General features: G+C 41.8%; 1 protein-coding gene across 9 annotated transcripts in view; it reads left to right on the forward strand.

The window, feature by feature from the left end:
* Positions 1-25,734, forward strand: part of rbfox3a (RNA binding fox-1 homolog 3a) — a 511,621-nt gene that overhangs the window by 21,670 nt on the left and 464,217 nt on the right. For 4 of the 9 annotated variants that reach the window (XM_074663815.1, XM_074663814.1, XM_074663813.1 and 1 more), the window contains exon 1: positions 6,369-6,597. The exons of 1 other annotated variant lie outside the window; for it this stretch is intronic. The gene's annotated coding sequence lies outside the window, so the exon portion shown is untranslated. Of the gene's footprint in view, positions 1-6,366; positions 6,598-25,734 lie in introns of those variants that run through there. 4 more of the 9 variants (XM_074663822.1, XM_074663819.1, XM_074663817.1 and 1 more) reach the window with 3 other exon arrangements.

The following is a 25,734-nucleotide window of genomic DNA, read 5'->3' on the forward strand; positions in this document are numbered from 1 at the left end:
GGCGCATTTCTCTGTCTGATCTTTTTAAATGTGTTTTATTTGAAAATGTTAAAATCAAGAATTGAGCGTGAATTTGCAGAAATAGACTAGACTAGAACAGATTAGAATAGAATAGAATAGAGTAGAACAGAATAGAAATAGAATAGAATAGAAAATGCTTTATCTTCGAGGGGAAATTCAGGAGTCACAGCAGCCATCAAGAAAAACAAAAGTAAGAAAGTGTATAAAAAGTGCAAAAGGGGTCAGTTAGAAAATAGTGTTAGCTCCATTAGCCATGTCTGTGAACAGCATGATGCTACTTTGCCTTCTGGTATTAACTTTGTTGCTGGGTTAGCACGGTAAGCTTAGGAGATAGATCTTATGTTCCCAATAACGATAGGTGGAAGGACAGTTTGATGTTGTCACTTCTTAGCTCTCAGCTGAGTACCAGCACGTCGTCCTGACCTCCTTTTTCTCACCTTGTGAGGAAACATTGGGCCTTGCACTAGTTAGCATTGACATGCTTAATGGTGCTGCTATCAGCTGGTTTCAAATGTAAACAATGCAGCCATGGTTACATGTAGGATCTCCAGACAAACACAGGAGCAAAAAATATTAAAAACTTGACCAACAAATGAATCATACAAAGTGATGACCTACTCCAAATGCATAGATGACCAAAAAAGATGAAAATTACAAGAAAAAAACAAGGAAGGGAGAGCTGCCACAACAGGGCTGAATGGACTGACAGACAGTTGTGATATAGTTGTTTTCCCAAGATGCCTCACGTCCACCGCAGCTCCATCACTCTGTCTGTTTATAGGTTGACTGACAAATTGTTGTGTTTAAGATAAAGCTACTACTAGTGTTTGGTTTTAAAATCCCTCTTCAATAAATAGGAAGTGATGTCACTAGCCTCCGTGTTTTAACCAGCCTCTGAATAACCTCCACGGATGAGAGAGAGAGGGAAATTGTTGTAAATTGAATCTACTGTGATGTCTGTCGGTTGGAGCAGGAACAGGAAAGTCTGATGTTTTGTTGACCCAACCATCCACCCCGACCCGCTCATGGCGTCTGTGTGTGTGTGTGTGAGTCAGTGTGTGTATAATAGTGTCACCTCTCTCCCTCCTTTAATCCCGTCATAATAACTACAGCTGGAGGCCCTTGTCACTTCAGCATAAACATGTTTTGTTTTGCTGAAAGGAGGCTGTCGCTCTTATTTGAGGACGGTCTATGCATACAATATAACTGCATGCCCTCAGTTTGATTCCTCTGCTCTGTTTTTCTCTCTTCTCTCTCAGCTCTCCTTCTTTGTGTCGTCTGTTGACAATCTAAACCACAAATGAGTCAAACTGAGCTGAAGCACCAGAAACACACTCATTATATGGCATCGATGAAGGGTATTGTACACTCAGCCATCCACACCAAACTGCTCCTTGAGACAGAAAAGCTCAGGCAGGAGGCTTCACACTGAGAACTTTATCCAACAATTAGGTTTCCTCCCAGACCTGTTTGGCACAGCAGATTATTCCACTAACAATGCTCTGATCTGATTCTGAACTTTTCGTTCCTTTTCAAGTGCAAACTGTTTCATGCTCTTCTGACAATGAATTATTCAAGGATGATGAATAATTTCTTGAGTGTTTTCTTGAGAGTTTGTCAAAATTGGATGGATGGAAAAAATAAAACAAAAACAGTCTCACCAACAGACTCTGACGCAGGTGATTCAGTGAAAAAAGGGAGTTTTTCTGTTTGTGTGGGCTCTTGTAACTCTAAGAATGGAGACTCTAATTCCCATGAGCACCATCACCTGCTGAGATTTGGATCTTGCAAAGCATGCATTCATTATGAAAGAAAAAGAATGAATACAGATCCTCATTGTAATTCTTCTTGTCCTTGTTCAAGACAACTTTTCCCAGGATGCGGAGTGATGAGGTCATGTGTTGATTTGCAGAAGGCACTCTTGGCATTTCGATGATTAGATCAGCACAGAGATGAGACATAGGATTGTGCATTTGATTTAATTCACAAAGCAACCTGCTTATGATATTCAGGCACAAAAACAGCCTCATGGTTCTGCAGTTTGCTCCAGTTTTGCACCAGATTGGGCTGTTAGCTTCTCTGCTCTGTGCTGTGTAAAGCTGCACTGTGGGTTCTCATCATGAAAATGCATAATGCCTTATTTACATGCATGCAAACCACCCTGGTGCATGGTGACGCTGTTTGCTTTGTAGCACAGTTTATGAAGCATTCAATCCCTTGTGCATGCTTTGTGAATTAGATGATGTATTTAAAGCCCATTTGCAAACTTTAGCATAGCAAAAGCTGCACAATTTAGTGAACAAAGTGTCATGTGACCTGCATGCATGCAATGTTAGCAGAAGTCATTAACTCCCTGAATGAAATTTAAACATAGAGGTTGTGTCTGAAGGCAGCTGAATCTTGTAATTCTTCATTACGTCCTATTTTCTTATTGCAGCAGCTCAACGAAACAAACCGGAAGACAATTTCCAGATATGACACTTCTGGGAGGAAAGCATCATATTTTGGAGCATTAGTCCTCTGATAAAGCTGACGACTTTGGAGTGAAAGTGGCTTCATGATTCCTGATTCCCTTCTTCCTCTGATGACTCTGGTGCTTTTGCTGCTTCGCTGACCTAATTTCCCGTCATAGCTGAGCTAACTTATCTTATCTTTGGACACATGTGTCTCCAAGGCAGTTTATAAGCATGTAGGCTTCTTTTAGAGAAGGGCTGTTTTTCACAAGACGGAGAAACAAAGAGTCGAGAGGAAGATCAAGAAAGAGGAGAATAACAGAAGAGAGGGAAAGAGAAGGAGAGGGATAGTTGAGATGAAGAGGAAGCCAGAGCACTTCAAACAGCTCTCAGCTTGTTCCATGTGCAGTAATAATAAATGAGACTTCATTATTTAGTTGTGTGTGTCTGTAGTGCTGCTGCTTCCAGTTACATTGCAAACCCCCTGCCTACTTAGCACTCTGTTATTCTCCTATTTACTAATCCAGGAGAGAGGGAACCTGTTTGAAGGGTGTGTGTGTGCGGGGATACACAATCCTGCCTGGTGCGGGTAAGGATGAGTGCGAGTTCGTGTGTGTGTGTGTATGTCTATTTTGGCAAGGGAGATGATTATCTATTTACAGATGCCACCCACAAAATCCCATGACCCTTTGCTGTGGGGGCTGGATGAGAGAGAGGTACAGAGACAGAAACAGAGATGGAGAGTAAGAGATGTTTAATATCATTATTCGTCACGCCAGCAGTTGTTAACGACTGTGTCTTTTACGGCCAGCCAATCATGAGTTGTCCCTGCTCACTCTGGTTCGGTTTAACTCTGTATGCAACGATCAGACTACAAGCAGCAAGCTGTGCTTCAGTGATTTTACATTTTAGGATTTGGATAAGGAGTCTGTTTATCCTGCTGTACATGCTCTCCATGAATCCCAGTCTGCACACTCAGCTGTTAAGCATCCTGTCAGAGAGTGGAGAGTTGTTTTGGGTGTTAAGAATATCATTTGCTAACTGATCACTGGTAATTTAGGAGTCTAAGTCAAGTCTGCACCTCCTGTAAATCGAAGAGCCACCTTCTGTTTGCATCCTCATTGAAAACTGACAAGGGAAATAAAAGGTTTAACAAAAGGCCAGAGATGCTTGGTGGAAGTTGGCTCCGCTCAAAGGCCAGCGCCGGTCCCATTAGCGGCCATCGTACCTGTGTGGAGGTGTTAACACCAACTGCTAACCACAGAGGGGAGGGTGTAAGGTGAGATAAGAGGCCTGTAGAGGGTCGGTTCAGGTGAGCTGCAGAGTCTCACCTCAGCCTGTGTGGGCCGAGGTGCAAAGTGGCTGCAATGGAGGATCTCCAGGGAGCTGCTTGGCCTGAGAAATTACTCTGAGTGTTAGTTTGTGTGTGTGTACATTTCTTCTGTTTCCTTGATAGCCACCCTGGTCAGTAGAGGTGGGAGAAAAAATAAAAAATGGATATATCTGGATTTTTTTTGACAATATCAAAATGTGGATTCTTTGTCAAAATTATTATTATTTTTTTTCAAATTCAAATTCAGATTCTTCATTTCAGTCTTTGTTTATAAACTGGATTGGAAATAAGTTATCACTTTTCTTCAGCAGAGGGTGAAATGTTTCTCTCTGACTCACGTGATGTGCATTTTATGGGAAAATATGGCTCCTGATATAGTCTGAAGACATCATCATCATGATTTAACTTTTTCACATGGTCTGGTGTTAAAAAAGAAAACCAAAAATTGCACAAATCATTAATATCAAAGAATCCCATACATAATATCGTCCCAGCCCTACTGATCAGTGTGTTCAGGCTGACTTCAGTGTGGATTTAGGTGTACTGTATTATATGCACACATGTTTAGGGGTCTCATTCATGAGGGCATGGACTGAGTTAAAAAGAAAAAGATCAAGGAATGTTTCGTTTTTATTTTTAACTATTGATTATTGTGTGATCACAGAACAACAAGTGTGCAGCTTCTTTCTCTCTCTGCATGTAAAACTATTTTCTTGGACTATTATTGGATGGGGTCCCAGTGCTAAACTAGAAAAGCACTCAGAGAGCGCAGACCTCCACCAAGCATATTGTGATTGTCACGCAACACTTAAGTCCTACTTTAATGTTATACTTCCTTTCAGCAGACTGTCTGCTACAATTTGGTGTTAGTTGCAGGTTTGTAAGATAATTTGTTTCCTGACAGTGTTGAAAATTATGATGACCCAGGACATATTTCATATTCCAAATCTTAGTATCCAGACTATTGCCAGGATCTGGATCGTACTTTTACATCAGTCAGAAATTATGGTGACCTTGTCTTGTATTGTTTTGCAAAGCAATTTGACCATTTATTGTGAAGTTATGTACACATATGGTGACAACGGCCCTATCTCACAATAATAAAGAATCCTTTTTAAAAAAATCCTGGATCGACCTCCAAAATTTAATCACTTCTTCCTTATCCCATTTTTAACATTTCCTGAAAGTTTCAATATCACTGAAAAGTTTGTTACTTTCTGAGTTATGTTGTCCACAGACAAACTCTCCCAAAAACATAACCTCCTTGGCGGAGGTAAAAATGAACCAGAGGCCAAAAAGGCTAAAAAGGCCCATCAGGACATCCCCAGTAACCCCAGTGATGGAGCAGCATGCTATGCAGTACCTAAGACCCATGCTTCATACACTCACCGATGATCCACATCATTGTGCACCAACACCACCTGCAGCTCTACAAACACTCTGCTTCTCCATAAGTGGATGAATCTGAGCAGAGTGGAGCAGCTCCATGTTGTCCATTGTTTGGGAAAGAAAACAATGATTACTTGAAATGCCATCACAATGGAAAAGTCACACACACTCTTACATCCATTCTTGTTGCAGCAGCCACCTCATCACTGTGTCCTCTCCCCATGGAGCAGTGCAGCTGAGCATCTCTCTATCGGACCAGTGTAGCTGTGTAATGCTAGCTAATAGCTAATTCTGCCTTTAATTAAAGGTGCCAGGGAGCAATGGAGGAGGTGTATGAGCTGACTTGAAGACACAATAGTTACGCTGATAGAGTGACGCAGAATAGAAGTGTTTTATAGGGTTCAGTTTACGTTAAGGTACGAGAATTGTGCTTTTATAATTTTTGTAATCTGCCTTTTTTATTTTTATGTTATAAAATATTGAAAGAGAGAGGTTGAATTAAGTGAAACAGGAAGTAGAACAATGAGTAAAAATAAGGAGAGTTGGGAATGAATGGAGGATGGATGAGGTGATGAGATCAGAAGGAGGAAGAAGAGCGGAGGAGGAAGGCAGGGACGCTTGTATCCTTAGTGGCTCCGTACCTGTCATGGTGTGTGGAGTTAAGTCTCTGTAAAACACACACACACGTACACACACACACATGCACACGCAGAGTCTTTGCCTCATCTTCCGCTCTCTTTTAAGCTCCTGTGTGCTTTGTCATATGCACGGACAAGTGTGTTTGTGATTGTGTGTGTGAGAGGAGAGTGTGTGTGCTTCATGTTTGCATTAAGACCAATCAGGATGTATTTGTAGTGTGGCTTGTGTTTTGTGTATGTTTTTGTGTGTGTGTGTGTGTGTGTGTGTTTTTCCATTCACTTGCACCAAGCACTTGCTTTCCTACTGTATCTCACCCGCTGAACCCACACTGAGCAGATCCCTACACACACACACACACACACACACACACACACACACACACACACACACACACACACACACACACACACACACACACACACATGCATGCATGCACATAAAACTCGCCTTCCTTCTCCTCTCTCTGATGCCCCCTCCTCCTCCTCCTCCTCCTTCTCCTCCTCCTTCTCTATCTCTCTTTCTCCCTCTCCCTCTCTCATCTCTCACTCAGAGCATTTCGTTCAGCAGAGCGCTACAACAGAGTAGAGTGTGCGTTTGCTGTGTGTGGCGTGTGTTTAGAGCTGCGATCGCAGTGAAAACAGAAAGAGAGAAAGAGTAAGAGTGATACTGAAAAAGAGGTAGAGTGACAGAGAAAAAGAGAGATAGAAAGACATCCAGAGGCAGGACTGAGCGGACTGAGAGAAAGCAACACTCCTCACCACCGTGAGTACTCTGTATTCATGCTTTTCTCCATTCACTCACTACTGAGGGGGCTGCTTTCGAACTAACTGAGCCGGGCTGCGTGCGGTACAGTAGACAGGTGGACAGTGTGCTCAGCAGATGGCTGGAGTAGAAACGTGTGGAAAGATGCTCAGGATCACTTTGAAAATGTTGTCTGGAATCACATGGTGTCCATCAGTGTGAGGCTGCACGATGAGTGTGTGAGAGATGTTGGAAATCTGAGAAGAACTGAAGAAATAAGAGTTATATGTGCATGAACGCTCAAAGCGTTTTAACTTCTGGTCATCTCTTGCTCATGTTCTTCCTACACTTGCAGGATTCCCCCTCAGACTTTTTGAAACATGTTGTGTTATAAATGGAGTTAAATACAAAGCGGTGTGCTCCACCTTCAGCTCCAGCGTCCACAGTGCTGAGCGGACATATTTCTGAGTTCACATTCTGGTGTGTTATATTTTCTTGCTTTTTACCATCTGCTCTCCTCCCTTTTACACATGAGCATATTAATGTTTCTGGCCGCACAGGTGTGATGCATATATATACACTTCTGGTGGTATTTCCCAGCTCTTGTGCAGAAACATATCTCCACACACACACCCCCTCTCAGCACCACAAAAAGCAGAAGGAATCACTTACTGTAACAGTCTCTCCACAGTGAGATAAGATTTGTTCATTCTAGTGTTTGCACTTCTCCTAGAGAGTGTTAAAAGCGAGAATCTACCAGAGGCGTATTGTTAAACGCAGTGTTGATGCTGAGGACAGCAGAGAGAGGAGGTTAGGAGGGAGGCGGTGAGAGGAGAACTAAAAAAGAAGGATTATGATAACTTCTTAAAAAGAGGGATTATGATAACTGCTGCCATTTCTTTTTCTCCCCCCTTCCTCACTCACAGTAATTATTTCTGGAAAGCTGTTTTCTTTCTTCTGGCTTCTCTGTGGCTTTTGTCAGCTCTGTTTTCCTTTCATCAGATGCCATGAAGTCAAAATAAGACGCAACTCAAACGCAGCCGCAGGAATGGGGAAATTGTTCCAACTCTGTGTCGTCTGCAGGCTGACATTTAGGATGCTGAATTAATGCAGGTACTTTAATGTCTGCAAAATGATTCAAAGTGTTAAAGAGAGCCATGGTTTCACTAATTTATCTGACATCAGATGATCCAAAACCAACCTCGTATGACAGTCAAGAAACGTTAATATTAAATCTCACTTTTTTTTTTTCTATAACAGGTAAATTTCTACAGAAAAAACAGACATTTCATTTTTTTCTCTGGGGGAATTTTGCCCTAAGTGCAGTGTTTCTTTCATATAACAAATATCTAAAGTAACATTCTGATAATACATACCACACATAACTCACAATTACAGATATAAGAACACAACCTTTTTGTGAAAAAAAAGTTAAACTGCAGATTATTTTAAAAATGCACGAGCTGTGCAGGTACATTCAGCTCTGTAGAGACGCAGCACAGACCTCTGCTGCAGCCAATCACAGGAGCTGCAACACCTGCAACACAAAAACGTGTCAAAAATGCAAAAAATGTGTTTCTGTTGGTCCAAAAAAACTTGTCCTAGCTCATATATCACTCTCACTTAGAAGCAGTTTTTCGATATCCCTGTCCCCGAAGCAAATCCGTGCTCACGGTGATCAAATTCAGAGTAAGTAAGTGTCAAACGTCTATGTGTGTGTTATTGTACAGCTACAGTGTGTTTGTTGTGTGTGAGAGTCACTGAAGGTGTTTTCCTGGAGGATCAGGAAACATTTCTTGGGGGGGTCACAAGGCTCTGGAGGGACGAGTGTGTGTTGGAGGGGAGGATATGGGATATCTGTGGCTTTTGTTGGGATTTACTCTCACAATAAGGATTTGGTGGGTGACACTCGGGCAGGGTGTGTCTACATCAAAGAGGCTTCACAGCATGAAGCAGAGGCAGCGGCGCATCAGGACACACTGCTGCGGTGTGCTGGCAGAGCATGGGGGAAAAGTTGGCGTTATTGCTTTTTTGAGGGGTCCAGCAGTGTGTTTGATGAGTGTGGAGGCAAGTTGAAGCACTGCTGGGCACATGTATGTGTGTGTTGAATACTGTGTGTGCTGTGTGAAACAAACAATCAGGGTCTTGCTTAAATCATCATCTGCAGGTCCCGGGCTCTCACCTCTCTGAAAACCTCTTGTCATCTGTATTTGTATGTATTAGGATCTCTGAACACCTTACTTTTAGAGTCGCTCGCATTGATCCTGCAACGACTCGCACTTTGGACTCAGACCTTTGTGATTTTTTTCTTTTGATTTGCATGTCCGAAAATGACGGGTTGTTGTGACTGCACGGAAATGTGGCTCTGGTTTTGCATGGACTAACAGACTGACAAAAGCTGGTTTGCATGTTTTCTTGAAGCTGCTGTCTGTAGACATGGGAGTCAGAACAGCTTTCTTCTGCTGGTGAAGTGACGACGGTATTGGAAGACAAGAATCTCCTGTGATGCAGAATTTTTACGACTGAGAACATATTTAAGAACAAATTCTTCTCGCCACAGCAACCACTCTTCCTCTTTGTCTTCAAACTTAAATTTTCCACAGCCACTCACTCAACACCAAGACACGTCTGTTACCAGATCGACTTCTTAAAAACTGTGTCAATCTTTTATTTGGTGATTTGATATTGGTGATAATTGCTTTCCACTAACTGTACAAAAATGTTGCTCTGAAGGAGCAAAAGCTGACGTATGCTTTCCAGAAGTCACAGCATGCAGAAATGGAAATATTTTGCAATATTTAGCTGTCATTTTTTAATTATAACACTGCCTTTTTTGACCTTCCTAAAGCAATGGTGGCATTTGAGGACGAGAAGCTCCTGTGACCCATAACGAGTCTGCAGATTCATTCGTAAAAATTTTACCATCGGAAAAACGTTTATCAACCCTTAGTCTTTGACCACATCCACCACCCCTCTTGCTTTCTTTGGTGATTTTTTTTTTGCTTTTTGGGCTTTTTATGCCTTTATTGGATAGGAGAGGAGACAGTGGATGGAGCAGGAAACAGGGCGAAAGTGGGAAGTGACATGCAGGAAAGAGGCCACAAGCTGGGTTCGAACCCTGCCTGCCCACACAGGGACGAACCTCATGGAACGCGACCTAGACTGCTAGGCCATCTGCGCTCCTTCTTTGGAGAATTTTGCATGACCACTCTCTGAACATGTTAACCAATATTGCGAGATTTATTTATATACAATTGATTTATTAATTTCATCAAAAAGTTGTATCAGTTTCTTTCCTGTAACTTCACAAAACTTTGCTTTGTTCTGCACGGACCAAACAAAAGCTGATAATCTTTGTTAATTGTTTGCATGTTTTCTTGAAGGTATAGTGTGCAGAAATTGGAATACTTGACAATGTAACTTAATAAATCTACATTTATCAATATCTATCTAGCAACATCGTGAAGCAGTGGTGGCATTTGAGGACAAGAAGCTCCTGTGATGCATGATGAGTCCTGATTCTTTGTCTGTTAGAAAAATGGCAGTGCAAGGTTGGAGCCTTTGGAGGAAGAGGAACCACTTTTTTTTGGAGACACAAAAGACTCATTCTTAGTTTACAAAAGCTAAATACTTCATATATTCAAGTGATTATACAGTAATTTAAATGTAATTACAAACACTACAGCCTGTTTCTTTCAAAATTGTTGAGCTAAATGCTGCTACACACACTTCTACACACTGCACGTAATTAACTAACTATGAAAATAGACTGTTTTTATGTGTTTTTGCATTCTTACAGATGTTAAATTCAGTGGACATAGTGAATTTGTGTATAGTACACACAACAGTTACAACTAAGTTATGTTATATATATAGACATGACCAATATACTGTGACATAGTGGATCTAATTCGATCTTCGGTATGTGAAGAATATGAATCAATAGGTAATAATGAGATGCAAAGGTCATTTCAGCTGCAACAAGACCTGACAGGGTATGCCGCAAATTTGTGACAACAGGCATCAAAGGGTTAGAGTGAAACTTGTGTCTCATAAGCCGCGTTTCCACCAAGCGGTTCAGTTTGGTTAGTCTCGGCACGGGATGCTTTCTATGACATTTTCACTGACTGATCCCGGGTGCCTTCTGTTAGGGTGCTAGACTAAACCAATCCGATCTCGGAAGGTGGAGCTACAACACTGCAGACCGTTGATTGGTCGAAAGAATTGTCACTTACTGCGCGACAGGGGCTGTACGCAGTCTCCTCTGAAACAAAGCTTGATAGTTCTTTGTAACAAAGAGCCACATGCCAATCACAAAGAGGATGAAATGCTGCACGTCTTCCATTGTTGCTCTTTGTTTATTGTGTCACGTTTTCTTCTTCGTTGGATTTATTAGCAGGGTGCACTGTGCCGCGCTGCTATGGCGTCATGCTATTATTTAACAGGTGTGGCTGTCGGCATCTGGCTTACCACGAGGGGGCACAGTTTGCTGTGGAAATGCAAACGGGATCAGGCTTAACTGTGCCAAACCGTGCTAAATCGTACTGAACCAAACCGGACTGCTTGGTGGAAACGCGGCTTTAATGACTGATACCTGCCTGTGAACATCCCTGGTGTTGACACGTGAAGTTCTGCAGCATTCTTGTTGCTCTCTCCAAACTGACAGAAAGTGTTGATACAAGTAAAGAGAAAAAGTGAATGACGTCTGATGAATGAACGCTGCTGTCTGCTCAGAATGAAAACTAATGACGAACAAACCTTGACAGTCTAATTGCCAACTGTTTCATCATCATCACCCAATAATTTCTACAGTAACAATTCATTCTGAGTGACATATTCCATTTATATCTTTCACTTTTCTCATAAACATCCATTTTCATTAGAGAACATTACACTTTACCCTTCAACTACTTCTGTAATTTATCACACACTTTCCTGACTGTCACAGTCAGACACCGCTCAAAGTTTCTCCTTTGAAAGCTCCTCTCTCGTGCATACTAAACCCGCAGCACGCTTTCTTTGAGATCCTCTGCGTGCTGTTGGTGGGTTCGTACAGTATTTCACACCCGCCTAATCTCTTTAAGCAGAGTTGTTATCCAAGCCCACGATGAATTGTATCACTACTATAGCTTGTTGCACCTACAAGCTGTTTTTAGTGAGCATCTTTGTTGCTTTAAAAGTGACTGTGCTACAGTGTCGTGTGTGTTTGTGTGTGTGTGTGTTGGTATTGTCTGCTGTGCTGTACTGACAGCACAGATAAGTCTTTTTTTTCCCCGAGGCCTAATCCTCCTCTACACAAGAATGAGAGATGGATGGAGAAAAAGATGAGAGACGGTGAGAGAGAGCTAGCGAGAGACATCGGTGTACAACGCAGTGACAAGTCCCGGAGAAAATGTGTGTGTGCCGGTGAAGACAACGCAGCGACGGAGGCTTTCAGAACGGAGCGAGAGCTGGATTTGCATGTGAACAAGGGCTTTAACGGAGCCGTGAACCGTTAATATGCATTCAGAGAGGTTTTTGTAGTGAGCGGGCTGGAGTTATTCAGAAACAGGTGTTCTGCAAATCACAGCAAACACTCGCTCTTCCAAAATATTTTCCTCCACAGCTCGTTCCTCTGTATTCTCCGGCGCTGCGAGCTTTGCCAGCGCCTTCAATGGTAGTTGGGCTCAGTTCAGAAAGCATCCAGAAATGATTTAGAGATGGAGAGAAAGACGCCACTGCCATGTAGTTTCTTGTTCTGTGAAAAGCATGTGGACATAATGGAAACTGGTACACGGAACAAAGCCGGCTGTATTTACAAGGGACAGAGATAAAGGTGGATTCTGGTGTTTTTAAAACCCTCTTTTTGCACATTTTGCAGGTTTTATGACAACGTGAAAGGAAGGAAACTTCTGAAATTGCACTTTTTAACCGAGGGCTGCAGCAGCTGTGACCTAATCTCTGGGTCAGCTTTGCCCGGTGAAACTGTGTCCACTTGGAGAAACGGCTAAGGCTTGTCTCAAGCTGAACAATCTGCTGCAGTTAGGGATGGGTACCTTTTACGTTTGAAACTATACGGTACCAATGCCCGGTACCTGGCATTCAGTATCGGTACTTAATGGTACCAATTTTTGGTACTTTTGTGTGTTTATGTGGTAATAAATAGAAATTTGTTCGATAATATAATCTCAAAGTTTTTCAATTTTTACAGTTTTACAATGCTGCATTCATGTTCAGCATGGAAAATCCCCTACTCTTCCACTCCCTTACAGATACAAGGATGCGTTTAGGTACCAAAGTACAATAGCATTTGATTTTATGTGAATCGGTACTCGGTACTTCAGATGGAATTTGGTAGGTATCTATAAAAGTATCTAATTCAGTACCCATCCTTAACAGCTGCAGCTTCTTTCTTTCTTCTTTTGGGGCTTTTATGCCTTTAATTTGATAGGGGAGTAGACAGATGATAGTGAAGGAAACAGGGCGAAAGTGGGGAGTTACATGCGGGAAAGAGGCCACAGGCTGGATTCAAACCCAGTCCACTTGTACGACCTACACCACTAGGCCACCTGGGCTCCTACTGCTTCAGCAGTTTCCAACTCTACGTTTTTTTTTGTTATTTAGAACCCCTGAAATTAAAACAAAGTTGAGTTTTTAAACATGCATTTTGACTTATCTTCCTTTACCATGAGTTAAAGTTGTGATTTGGTAAAAGACAGAAATCAGCAGTGATACTAGGGTATCACAAAAGTGCACAGATCTCTCTTGATGAGCCTTAAACATCATCTCTGTCAATCGTCTCTGTCATTACACGAAAACTGAAGCTAAGCGGCCACAGAGGGAGCGAGTAGAACACCGAATGACTGAATGTACGAGCTATCCCGGCGATAAAGCGAGCTCGGCAAATGGCAGTAAATTGTCCGCTGAACACACCAGTCCAGCTCATTTTCCCATCAAGTCATGTTCCTGAAGTATATTACAGAGATTTACTGAAAGTCACTTTTGGTGCAGGAGCGCTCTCTGAAACTCGGTGGGTCAGCCGAGGATCTCATTGTGTGCTTTAACTTAAAGCTCTGCGTTCTATTCCTCTGGTGTGCGTCCTATAATAATTTGTCCTTGCACTAATCGCAGGTCAGAGGAGGGGCCAGATTTTGTCCAGGACGTCTTCAACTGTGACACTAAGTTTAAGATCTCATTCCAGTTTTCTGAAACTCCTCAAACTAAAGCTGATTCAAACACAACCCTGCAGCTTCAAGTTTGGATGAGCTGTCGATACATCCTGCTTGTATTTGTTATTTCATAGAACAATACTAAGAGCCCTGCCTGGAGCAATGCAGCGTAATAAATCATGAGCAGAAGAGCTGCTTTTGATTAAGTCTGTCTGTATCCCCTTTGGCTGAGTCCCTCACATTAATAGCACTCTGGATTTTAATTCATGTCTGACATTTTCTCTGTTAAATGATTGGTTTTATTGAATCTTAAAATGTGTGAGAGCCTGAAATGTATATTAGTTTATCTACCCAGTCTCTGTACTTAATGAACCTTCCTGTGTAATCAAAGCAGCTCCTCATATTTTAAAAGTGATGCAGCTGAACTCGTACAAAATATCACCAACAGCCTTTCATGTGGGAGTCTGACATGGCACGCTTTACTCTGCCCTGATGCCACAAAAACTATTTTTTACCCTGTTCTGGAAAAAGATGCAGATTTTTCATGTGATTAATGACAAACTGACTGACAACTGACAGCTTACAGCATGAATTATGGTGGTGAAATTTAACCCATCTTTTAGATCTCCTCCTGAATCACTTTTATTCATTGGTCTCAGAAGATATTCACTGTACATATAATAAACTCCAATCTGAATGTTTTGCAGAAGTCTGCTTTTATATTTCAGAGCAGCAACTTGTTCCTTATCTCCTGCAAACACTGTTTCCAAATTGATACAAGACTGACACCTGACAGTCAGTCAGCATCTGCAGATGGATCAACACGTGCGACTCTTTGCTCTGTCTCTGGAATAACGGTGCACAAGCTCCGTCTTCAGCCTCAGTTTTTCCATTAGCTGTTTATAGTTCAAGCTTCTGGGTTTGCAGAGAGTCTAAATATGCGTGAAGATGAAAGGAAAATTTATTGAATTCATTCATGCAGAGTGTGTATGTGCGTGTGTGTGTGTCTCAGCGAGAAAGTCTGACGCCCTGGTAAGAGATGTTTGGCGCGTAGCCACAGACATCCTCATTAGGCTGCCTCACATTTTGCTCCGCGCTGAAATGTTTGTTGCTTTCTGTGCATACTGTTGCTGCATGCATACACAGAGCCATAGTGAAGCAAAAAAAGTACAAGCATGGGAGGTTGATACAGGAGGTGCTGACCTCTCCTCATGTGTGAGTGTGTGTGTGTATGTGCGTGATGACTTGCACTCTAAGGAATCCACTTGATTATGTTCAATGGAGAGCTTTCTCCGCTCAGCCTTATTTATGTCCTTACACTGCAGCCTGGACACACACCTATAAATCTGTTGCTGCCGCAGACTACACACACACACTCTAGCACACACTCACACACAAATTTTCTCACGCATCTCTAACACACACATTTCTCTCACCGGCTGTTTAAAGAGATCACTGCTGATATTTCTCTCAAACTCTTTCAACATTAGGTTTAAAACATTAACTCTCTCCTCTAGTTCTGAGGTAACCGCACAGCCTCATGCACTGCAGAGTTCTGTGACTCCTACCCTCTAAATATTTGGAGGATGGAGGGATGGGGAGGAGGATGGAAGAGGAGGAGGAGTGGTGAGATTGAAAATCAATCATTTGCGCTGAACGGAGGAGAAGGAGTTGAGCGAGCAGAAAGAGACATTTTTGAAGGAAGGCAGAGCGCAGTACGCTGGAGAGAAACGGGTGGCTGCTTGTAGAGAGAAAAACTGACTGTTCTAATGCAGACAGAGACAGAGCACACCTTCAGGAGGTGAAGTATGTAAATCTTTTCAGATAGAATGAGTGTTTAAAGAATGAAAATCCTTTAAAGTAAACAAATGTTCCATGAAATCATTGCACACACTGTGATGAGTTTTAGCAGGCTTTAAGAGTCCTGCATGGAACATAAACCACAGAGTCCGGACCTTTAGGTGAAAAATGTGCTCTGCCATCACCTGGAGCTGGATTTATTACCACATTTTTATACCGAGTCAGAAAATTCCTCACTTCAGCTCATAAGAGTCAGCAAAAAGCTCCTGAGTTGACTTGAGGTGAGTGGTTGAGTGCAAGTCATTGAATATGTTAAACCAAATTAAAACAAAGAAATAATTGGAAAAAAAACATACAAAAGATGCTAAAGATTCTTAATAGCCTATTTTATAAAGATAAAAAACTTGAGTCAAAGCTGAAGTTATAGTATGTAGATTTAGTGGTGATTACATCACTGCTTAGTCATTGCCGTGTGCAGGATATGTGAACAAACAGAGTCTGTTTCTTGTTTTTAACTGCAGCTGGACAGAGACTGGACATGTTTTATTTCAGGGACTATAAAATACATCTTACCCTTTTTGTGGAGTTGATATTCCTTCCGATGGACCAAAGAATCTGAGACTTTAGGTCAAAAAGGTCCGTACCTCTGTGCTCTGTGCTGGGATTAGCTGCTGTGAGGCTGGGTGCTAAGGTGTTGGGCCTCCCTGTGGCAGATTTGCTGTACTTGTACTTTCTCACACTGGAAGCCATTCCCAACACAGAAAAGATGTTACAAGTATCACTTTGTGCTCAACTTTTGTTATTTGTTCAAATTCTGCATATGTAGGTTGGTTAATACTATTTTTGAAAGTTTAATGCTGATATTTGGTGCGACCTGTGAGACAACTCGTCTTACTCCATTACTAGTCGCTCCTCCTTATCCTCAAGCAGATCTTACTTTTTAAATGTAAAACTATATTTTTGGGCTTTTACATCTGTGTTTGTCGAGGATAGGACAGTGAACAGTGTAGAAACCTTTAAGAGCAGGGGAATGACATGAGGGGAAGGGGTCTTAGGCTGCACCTAAATCCCCTGTACTCCTAGGAACAGTGGAAAAGCTTGGATGAGTCTGTTATTGGTGATGTCGTCAGGCTGTGATATTTCCCTCCATTTATTTTCTTTAGCTTTTACACCAAGATTGCACAAGGAGAGTCTTTCACAAACCAAAACTAGCAGCTGTGGCTCAAAGAAAACCAAACACAGCTGACTTATATAAAGTCAGGACTAAACTTGCAGGTGAAGCAGTGTTTGTCCATTTGTTCTGGTGACATGTTACTGGCATGTCTTTAGAGGGATACATTTTCTAAACCAGCCTCTTTGCAAAGCTGTTTATTTCAAAAGTTAACACACTTAAAGCAGATTTAAAATTCCAAAGTAGAAGACTGTGTCTTCAAGCTTGCTGTCTGATGTGTTTAAAGGGTAATATCCTTCATACACACTCAGAGTTACAGCATGTCGACCAGCTGCTGTGTCTCACTTTAGACTGAAGAGAAGAAAAAGATGAAACATCTCAGAGTCCACTCGGCTGTGGATGGAGTCATCACTCACTGCCATGTTAGAGTTTTTAGAAACTTATTGCCTGGACAGAACTTCCAATCTGATCCCCTGAGGACTTCTCTGAGCATGTATTCGCCGTCTGCTGTGTCTCAATTAAGACGGATGAAACGCGTCTCAGTGTGGAAGATTCACCCTGTGATGTGGGCCGATAAAACAGATGGATATTTCACTTTTTTTAGCCTCAAGCAACTTTGAGACCACCATTAAGTGTCAGCTGTGCAGGAGTAAGACTCCCTCCATCTATTTTTATCCCTTCAACTATCTCCATCCTCCAGCAGACGAGGAGGTCAGGGAGTCAGGCCCGCCAGAGGAGGGAAACTGTCATTGGGTGCTGGTGTCCAGCATCCTCACTCACATTCACTGTACTGCTGGAAGATAAGTCAGAAACATTTACAACAGGGCTAAAGAGTGCAGCAACGCTTCAGTCTGACATTCACTTAACTGTTTGCATATTGGAAAAGACCTGACTGACACTAAACATGGAGGAAGATTGATTCAGTGCCCAAAGTTATTTACAAGTGATAGAGTGAAGAGTTATTATGGTCACTCCAAAGAATACAACTAGATGTTGGAAACCAGGATAATACTTTGTCTGGGTTTTAGAAGCCAGATTAGCAGGCAACTATCTGCACAGGCGAAGAATTAGCAAAACAAACATGGTGGCCACAGTGAGAGCATCTTACCTTTACACATTGTAAAAAAATCAAAGTGTTAAACTTACACACCCTGCGTGTTAAATGGAGATGGGAAAGGGAGGGAGATCTGGAAATACCTGAGGATGAATGGGAAAGCATTTGTAAATTGCAATGGAAAACCACTGCCTCACATACTTAGTGTGAGTTCAGATGGTGGTGGTGGAGCAAACTGCTGGAGGATGTGTGGTTCAGATTCAGCCAACCATTATCATTTATTTGGGGGTTGTCCAAATCTTTTTGTCATATTAGTCTGACATTCATGAATGTGTGGAGTATATATTTCAAACTACTGTCCCATTTGATATCTGCTCACTGTACTTTGGCACCATGTCAATGCATTCCTTTCATAATCATTAGCAGATGGTTACTTCATAAAGATATTATTGATAGGAGGAAGGAAAGCTATTACAAGGAAGTGGTTACAACCCAGCACACCAACACTGGAGGACTGGCAAGAAATTATTTGTGAAATCTAAATAAGGGAAAGACTGACTTTTGCATTTAAACTAAGAAAGGTGGTGCGATAGAATAAGAGGATATATTTTGATTCTTTTGTATGTAACCGGAAAGGACTTTGTTTGCTCCTCCCTGAAAAAAAAACAACAACTAAAAAACAAACAAACAAACAAACAAACAAACAAACAAACAAACAAACAAACAGAGAAAGTTTTATTACTAATATAATCTCATAAAAAATGTCATCATTTTTACATGTGCCTGGTTGTGAAATGGTATACCCATCAGATGGTGGCTGTAGCGTATCTTACATCTGGAAAAAAGGAGAGTGTTTGACTGCATCGTATTGCAAAAGAGGAAAACAGTAGTGACAGTTGTGGGAAGAACAAGAGTAGATTTGTGGAGTTTAGAAACAGAGAAATATGAATGACGAGGCTGTCCCGCCTGCATGTGAACACCAAACTCTAAATGTTATCAAAACTGGAATAGGGCTCATAACTGGGACACTCAAGTCCAGGGGTAGCCAACCTGTGGCTCGTGAGCCACATGTGACTCTTTGCCTTCTGGTGTGTGGCTCTTTAATCTATCCATAGAAAATAATAATATTGTATATGTATTGTTATGAATAGTGGTGTGTCAATCAATCATAAATATTGTCAATTGATGCCAACGTTGGATCAGTATTGGTCAATACTTGGGTGACGAGATTGATACTTAAGTTTCAGTTTCTTTTCTCTTCATGTGCTCCTCTCAATAGCTCATATGCCAATAGCCATCTATTTAACTAGATAAATAGATAGATTTTCATTTTATATCATTTGGTTTATATGTAAGAGGAAGTATGTTTGTAAGGCCACATGTGTGATGTGGCTCTTTGTAGAACCACGGTAATTTTTGTGGCTCTTGGCCTCTGACTGGTTGGCCACTCCTGCTCAAGTCCATGAAAACACACTTTATGTTGCAAGTTTTGTATCTTATTTTGAGCAAATACAGCCATGCACACATTTTATCCAAGCTTTTTCATTCTTTTAATAAAACATTTTGTTATAAATGTTCTTTGATATGTTTGGGTCAAATCAGATCTGAGAGTAAATATTCTACTCAGTTATTTTGGACCTTTAATGACACATACTTCCATTACTTTCTGTCGATCTTCCCGTGGAGGTGCTGAGGTCAGATTCTTGGATCTGCTAATGGTTGTAGTTTGAGTGTAGGAGTATTTTTTTCCCCTCAGCTGCAGTTTAAACTGTAATACATCGTACATCCGTGTAGCCATTAACCGGTCAGGGTGCACGACTTTGTAAACCTCTTGCTTTGGGTTTTTGTTTCTCTGCTTTTCTTCACTATGGAAATTATGAATCACAGTTTGTTTCGTCAAAATCAGGTCAGGTATTGTAGACGCTGATCAGAGGAGAACTGCTCTTGTGATTCAGACAGAGACTCAGACGTGTGACAGACAGCTCATATTCACTCAAACCAGGCAAGATGAAAAAACAGCAGAGAGAAGGAGGGAGGGAGGGAGGAACTGATCCTTCTTGGACGAATGATATATGAATTCTCATCACTTGACGCCTCTTCCTCCTTCCCTGGTATCCCCTCTTGCCTCCATCACTCCCTCTATTCGTTCCCCCTCAACCCTGCTCTCCTCAAGCTCCTTCCCCTGAATTCTCCACCCTGCCCTCCCTCTGTTCCCCTTCTTTGCACTCTCGCCCCTTTCGTCTCTCCTTCTCCCATCACATTCTCTCCATCCCCCCTGTTTCTCATCCATCGCTGTCTCTTTTATTTCTCACCGTGGTCACCCTCAAACATCCCCCTCTCTCCCCTCCGCAGGCCGATTTGCCTCGCTCGATGGCGGGGTATTTGACAGGCCTGCTGCAGGAAGATAGCGCGATTGAATGCGAGTCCCGGGGGTGGGGGGAGGAGGAGGGTAGAAAAGGGTGAAGTGGTTTTAGCTGGTGAAAAGGGGTTGGCACCAGTCGGCAACAAGGGCAGGAGGAGGGGGGTCGGATGGGTGGGATCTGGCTGGGGGAGAGACAGAGAGCCAGGCATGGGGCTTAGGGCGACCCAGGCAGACTGATACCACAACCCCAGAGAGAGAAAGACTGAGCCTGAGCCGTGATAGAGAAGAAGAAACAGCCTGTATCACCAAAACGTTCATGACTTAGTTACTTTCAGTCTCAGTGATCTTGTTTTCAAGCTTGAGTTTCAGCTGTGGCATTACAAGCAGGTCCTCAAATCAACCCGGACTGATACAGTCTGAATGCACTGACAGATTTTATTCACCAGAAACAGCACAAAACTGTGAATCTTGCAAAATCTTTTGAGGTTTGATAACTTCAGAGAAGACTGACGCAGCCACGTAACTGTAGTAGCAAATGATGGACAAGATGCACATTTACACTAAATGTCAGATGTGCATCCATTACAGTCACTTTATCTATCCCACTTTTCTGATAGATTATGTTGTAACAAACCAAAAAGTTGATTCTCTGTTCTATTTATTTATTTATGTATTCTTTATTTAAAGTGATAATACATATTAACATACATTTCAGCATAGCATCCATTAGGGGTGAGGGGGGGTAGGGGTAGCAGAAGAAAACGAAAAAACGACATATCGGGATTTTTTGTTCCGCAATATCAAAATTGTGATTCTTTGTCAAAAAATATTTTTTTGTGATATCCAAATCCTTTATCTCAGTCTTTGTATATAAACTAGATTGGAAAAAAGTTACAACTTTTCTCCAGCAGAGGGCAAAATGTTTCTCTTCGACTCATGTGATGTGCATTTTTGGGGAAAACATGGCTCCTGGTGTAGTCTGTAGACATTATCATCATCATTTAACTTTTTTCTATGGTCTGGTGTTAAAAAAGCAAACTAAAAATTGCTAAATATGTAAATCCGAAAATATTTGAATTGAATTGCGAGAAAAGCATATCGTCCCAGCCCCATCATCCATGCTAACATGCCAGAGCCAACCATGAGGCTCATTTTCACCTTAAATCCCATACATCCCCACTAAAACTGCATGTTGCATTCACTGTCCTCTGAAAAAAAAAATCAGCCCTGAATCTGTGATACTTTGTGTTTTATTTTGTCACCACTGCTGTTTTTGTTGTGCTTCCTTCTTCAGTCATCTTGCACCTCAGCTGTCCTTGTGTTGCTACATAACAGGATTGTAGATTGTAGATACTAAACATGTTTATAAGTTACACTGGCAGATTAGTGCAAACACAAGAAAGACTGTTAACTTCCACCAGGAGGAAGAAATAAGCCCAGAATTGGCCCAGATATCTTGAAGTGTGTACTCTGCTCTAGTGTGACGTTAAGCAGGGGTGTGTCCAGACTTCTACACTTGGATAGCCATTGAGGATGTGCATGCTTGCTGGGGTTACCTTACATTGACAAAGCAAGTTTATCTAAAAGCTTAGAGTTACTGCTTTATCCACAGGAGATGCTGAAATGTGGAGTTCTTTATATGCGCTTTGAAAACCACACAGCAGGACTCATTCTTCTTAACCCCAAATGCTTATTTCTTAAGTCTCTTTGTGGTGTTTTTGGTGGCCCAGCTTGCTTTGATTATCCACCTGACTTTGCTCTTGATAAAAAAGGTCTGGATTAGTTTTTTGTTGTGTCTTTGAAAAGGTGAACGCCAATACCAAGGATAAGTGCTTTTAGTGCTTAAAACTAGGCTGCTTCATCAGTCCTTTCAAATCTGCCATTAATAATTTCAGCATAGCCTCAAGAGATGAAAGTATTCTGAACGTTTTGCTGAGTCAGAGCAGAAATGAAAATAAAGAAAAAAACAAAACACTTATCTCTGCCTCAAAACATAGCAAAGGTTCTCCAAATGTGCGGGAGGACAGGATGAGGTGGTCTTGCCAAACAATTGGAAAATCAATGCAACAAACCCCGACCTGACTAATCTCTACCTCTAAAAACAAAAACAAACATGAGGGACCTTTCTGATCTAAAAACAGAGCTTTGAGAGCACAAAATTATGGTTTTATCGTAGAGATTGCTGAAACCACCTCATGAACTCATCCTTCCATCACAAACTGTTGTAAGTTTATCATCAACTTAATCAAAGCGTCTGGGAAGAGTGAATCCTTTCAGTGAGCTCCATGCCATCAGGGTAGGAGCGATAACAGGCCAACAGAAGTCTTAGGGAACCAATCAGCAGCATGGTAAGACTGCACAGGTGGAGAGCAGGCGTGCTGTGATCACCTGAAGAGAAAACAGAGACAGGAGAGAGGAAGAAAGGGAAGAAAACCACGTACACAGCAACAGACTCTGCTCTCTGGCACAGATTTGCTGTCCACACCATGGACAGTGTCTGTTTGATGCTTTACAGCTGTGTTACACATTAATCCACAACAACAGGCTCAGAGAGGACTTTCAGAAAGGGATGGAGGAAAAGATAAAACTTATAAAGTGACTCTTTTTTTTCTTTATTTCTGCCATAAATCAACTTTAGTGACACCACAGTCAATTGCACTGAGTAGTTTTGAGGATTGTGGTCCAGTCTTCTTCAGCACCACGGACAGTGACGGCATGTAACACACACTACACCTAAAATATAAGGATCTCATCTGTCTTTTGGTGTTTTTTAAGGGCTCTGAGGTCAAGTAATTTCATAAATGTAGAGTTTTAGTTGAATATAAAGCAAACCAACTTAACCCCAACAGAGAAAAACAAAGGTTATTTGAGCATTTATCAATAATTCATCTGTGATTAATGTTGCAAAACCATTGAAATTTGCTTTTGTCTAGATATTAAGTAACAGATTGGACGGGTTACAGAAAAATCTTTAATTTGGGTGTATGCTCCAGAGTTATTTTGTTTCAAACACTCTCTTTTTGTCCAATCTATTGTTTGAAGACAGAATCGAGCTAGGAAGTAAGTGACGTATCAACCCCAGTATTGACATTCTGCTTCAGTGATTTCCCCTTTCTGACATCCAAAGCATTTTGCAATATAAGGGAGAATCTACTTTTCACTTCCTTGCTACCAAACTAGGTAAGGGGACAGAAAGAAAACTTCACGACCTGATGCACTTCTCCTGATCAGACGGATCCTGACAGGTGAAGAACTGACAAGTGGCTTTGTGTGTTTTAGCGCTGATCCACAGCTGTCTTCGCCCTCCCTGGGCCGTGTCAGATGGATATTTCAGTGCTCTTGTAATCCTAAATGATTGCCCTCTGTGGCTGCCAATCAGGTCCCTCAGCTCCAGTCGATAGTGTGCTCCAGCGACAGGTGGGGACAAGGACGTTTCCTCTGTGACATAAAGTGCTGACCTTAAAACCTCAGGGACGGAGGAAATCACCAAACCGTGGTACAAGACCTCAACAAAATGACACAGGAGATGAGGAGACATTGCTATTATTTTTCTTCTTCCTGTCTTCCTCCATATCTTCCTCATTTATCTGTCTCCCCTGCTCTTCCTCCAGTTCCCCCTCCTCTCTATCTAATATTGTAGGTTTTTATTTAGCCCCAGCCTGCCATTGTCCATAAACTCTGATGTGGTATCACCTCTCACCCACTGTTTTCCCCTCTTCCCCCCCCCCTCCATCTATATCCTTTTCTTCTCTTTACCTCATTCTCCTTTTCTCGTCTTCTTTTCTGCTCGTCCATCCGCTCCAGTCCCCCCCAGTGCATCTGACAGCCGAGCAAGAGATGGGGGAAGGAGCGTGGGGGGTCGTCAGATTGCTGTAAAGGGCCAGAGAGTTGACAGCTATGGGAAAGGACAGCTGACCCCTCTTATATAGAGAAAGAGAGTGGAGATGGGAGGAGAGGAGGAGGAGGAGGGAGAGAAGGTGGGAGAGTAGTCTGTGAGATGGAATGGAGTAATATCAGTGTAATAAAAGGTCCATTCAATTTAACCGTTTCAGGTTCGGTCTCTGCTTCAATCTCCTTCGTGTCTGTCGCTTATGACACCGATGCTGCTTAGAGGTGAGATTTTATTGTTAGCTTTGCTCTGTGTCAGCGCTGTAACCTTATTCACCGCACATTTATTTCTATAACCATGTTCACAAACTTCTATATACCTGGAGTCAAAGCAGCACTAAAACAAAAACTGTTAAAGAAACTTCAAAATCTGACGCAGACAGAGTATCATCCTCATGACACCAGATCCCAAACAATCAGGATGCGTCAGCGGTGATCGCACTAACAGCATAGATGAGTAATAACCGACTGTGTGCATGACTCTATGATCGTGGTCCGCTTCACATGCTGTTCAAATCCAGTTTATTGAATCCTCCTCCACACCTACAACCTTTAACATTCGGTTACCTGGCTCCTGCTGCCGTCAGGTTTGTGTTGTCACTCCACTGAATTGCTGTTGTGTGCAGGAGCTGCAGCCCCCTGTTGTCCAGTCAGGACACATTAGCTGTGTGTCGCCACAATCTGCCACAGCTGCACCTAAGGGAGCTCAGAGGAAATGTCCCATACTGTATCTAAATGCTAATCAGCAATCGAGCTATTAATGAACACAGAGAAATCTCACTCACGACCCTTTGCTTCGTTGGCTATTTGGGAGGAGTCGGGTCAAAGGGAGGCTGTGGAACTGAGACTGTTGGTCTCATTTTCACTGTACTACAAACAATAGGTTTGGAAGTGTTCTTTTTTTAGATCCATCTGGAGCTGATTTCAGACAAGCACTCAAGACAGTTTCTAGGTATTTTTGAAAGTATTTCCCTCAGATTGCAGTCTTCCCTGTTGGACATTGATAGTGGGGGATTCTTCAAGGGCTAGACATGACGTCAAAAAAATAGTTGTAGTTTTAATGTTTTAAATCTCTGCTGACAGAGTAACAGGGGACACTTGAATCCACAACAGAATCAGGATATGAGGAAAAGAACTTATCAGGAAGCAGAGGTGAATATTTAGAATTAAGGAGTTATCTTTTTTAAAGTTTTCATGTGAGTTAAGATTTTGTCTCATTGAAGCTGTTCTTGATTTTGGGAAAGTTTTTCTGTTTGTCTGTGAATAACATAGCTTAAAAGGTAACAAACGGAACACGATAGAATTTTCAGGAAATGTTAAAAATTGGATAAGGAAGAAGTTATTTAGTTTTGGAGGTGATCTGGATCACTGTCTGGATCCATCTTTTTTAAAGGATTCTTTATCATTGTGAGATAGGGCCATTTTCACCATATGTGTATATAACTCCACGATAAATGCTTGGATTACTTTGCAAAACAATACAAGACAAGGTCACAATAATTTCTGACAGATGTAAAAATACGAACCAGATCTTGGCAATATTCTGGATACTAAGATCCGGAATATAAAATATAAACATATAAAATATGTACTGGGTCATTGTAATTTTTAACACTCTCAGGTAACAAATTATCGTACAAACCTGCAACTAACACCAAATTGTAGCAGACAGTCTGCTGAAAGGGTGTATAACATTAAAGTAGGACTAAAGTGTTGCGTCGCAATCACAATATGC

This window comes from Halichoeres trimaculatus, unplaced genomic scaffold (assembly GCF_033239565.1).
Source record: "Halichoeres trimaculatus isolate MK-OKI-2021-1 unplaced genomic scaffold, fHalTri1.1 fHalTri1_scaffold_23, whole genome shotgun sequence".
In the NCBI taxonomy this organism is placed as follows: Eukaryota; Metazoa; Chordata; class Actinopteri; order Labriformes; family Labridae; genus Halichoeres; species Halichoeres trimaculatus.